This window comes from Microtus oregoni, unplaced genomic scaffold, assembly GCF_018167655.1.
Source record: "Microtus oregoni isolate MIOR12 unplaced genomic scaffold, Mior012 000150F_ref0000365, whole genome shotgun sequence".
Classification (NCBI taxonomy): Eukaryota; Metazoa; Chordata; class Mammalia; order Rodentia; family Cricetidae; genus Microtus; species Microtus oregoni.
In genome coordinates this window covers 713,466-715,502 of record NW_024544800.1, presented here as the reverse complement: position 1 = coordinate 715,502, position 2,037 = coordinate 713,466, and positions in this window count along the sequence as shown.

Here is a 2,037-nt window from a genome sequence, read left to right as displayed (position 1 = left end):
AAAAAAATTTCCACCTCCTCCCAGCCTCCCATTTCCCTCCCCCTCCTCCCACTCCTCTCCCCTTCCCCCCACTCCTCTCCCCCTCCCTCTCCAGTCTGAAGAGCAGTCAGGGTTCCCTGCCCTGTGGAAAGTCCAAAGTCCCCCCCCCCCCCATCCTGGTCTAGGAAGGTGAACATCCAAACTGGCTAGGCTCCCACAAAGCCAGAACATGAAGTAGGATCAAAACCCAGTGCCATTGTCCTTGGCTTCTCAGCAGCCCTCATTGTCTGCCATATTCAGAGAGTCCGGTTTTATCCCATGCTTTTTCAGTCACAGTCCAGCTGGCCTTGGTGAGCTCCCAATAGATCAGCCCCACTGTCTCCGTGGGTGGGTGCACCCCTCGTGGTCCTGACTTCTTTGCTCATGTTCTCCCTCCTTCTGCTCCTCATTGGGACATTGGGAGCTCAGTCCAGTGCTCCAGTGTGGGTCTCTGTCTCTATCTCCATCCATCGCCAGATGAAGGTTCTATGGTGATATGCAAGATATTCATCAGTATGGCTATAGGATAGGGTCATTTCAGGTTCCCTATCCTCAGCTGCCCCAGGAACTAACTGGGGACATTGCCCTGGGCACCTGGGAGCCCCTCTAGGTCCAAGTCTCTTGCCAACCCTAAGATGGCTCCCTTAATTAAGATATGTGCTTCCCTGCTCCCCTATCCAACCTTCCTTTATCCCAATCATCCCGTTTCCCCAAGTTCCCCCATCCTCCCCTTCTCATTTTTCTCTCCACATCTCCCCTTACCCCCATCACACCCCACCCCCAAGATCCCAATTTTTTGCCTGGCAATCTTGTCTACTTCCCATAACCATGAGGATAGCTATATGTTTTTCTTTGGGTTCACCTTCTTATTTAGCTTCTTTAGGATATCAAATTATAGACTCAATGACCTTTATTTATGGCTAGAAACCAATTATGAGTGAGTACATCCCATGTTCATCTTTTTGGGTTGGGTTACCTCACTCAGGATAGTGTTTTCTATTTCCATCCATTTGCATGCAAAATTCGAGAGACTTAACAGCCCACCTGAAAGCTCTAGAAAAAAAAAAGAAGCAGACTCACCTAGGAGGAGTAGAAGACTGGAAATAATCAAACTGAGGGTGGAAATCAACAAAATAGAAACACAGAAAACAATCCAAAGAATCAATGAAACAAAAAGCTGGTTCCTGGAGAAAATCAACAAGATTGATAAACCCCTATCCAAACTAATCAAACGGCAGAGAGAGAATATGCAAATTAATAAGATCAGAAATGAAAAGGGGGACATAACCACAGACACAGAGGAAATTCAGAGAATCATTAGATCTTACTACAAAAGCCTGTATGCCACAAAACTGGAAAATGTAAAAGAAATGGACACTTTTTTAGATAAATACCATATACCAAAGTTAAACCAGGACCAGGTGAACAATCTAAATAGACCTGTTAGTCGCGAAGAATTAGAAGCTGTTATCAAAAAACCTCCCTACCAAAAAAAGCCCAGGACCAGATGGTTTCAATGTGGAATTCTACCAGAACTTCCAAGAAGACCTAATACCTATGTTTTCAATGTTGTCGCTCATCAGCTTACAGGAGGGAAGGTTGATTTGTGGCTCATGGCTTCAGAGGTTTCTGCCCAAGCTCAGGTGGCCCTGTCAAACCGGCTTAGGTTGAGGCCGATCATTGAGGCAGGGTGGGTGTGGTGGAGTAAAGCCACCGGGGACTAAAGAGAGAAGGCGCAGGACACAGACACCAGCTTCAGGGGCAGCGTCTGTCTTCTTCCAAGTTACTCCACCTCCAACTTTTTACCATGCTGTCAAATTATTTGACCCTTCTTGTAAGTGAGGAAGGAACAGAGTCCAAAGTTCCAGACTCCTCAGAAACAAATAGCAGCTGGGGCATTAAGCCGCAGAGCAGATATCGGCCTCCATGATCCACTGGGTTTCCAAAGGCCTCTCTGCACATCGCCTTAAAGACAGTCTTCAATGCCTGAACCATGTCGAAGATACTTTATATTTAAAC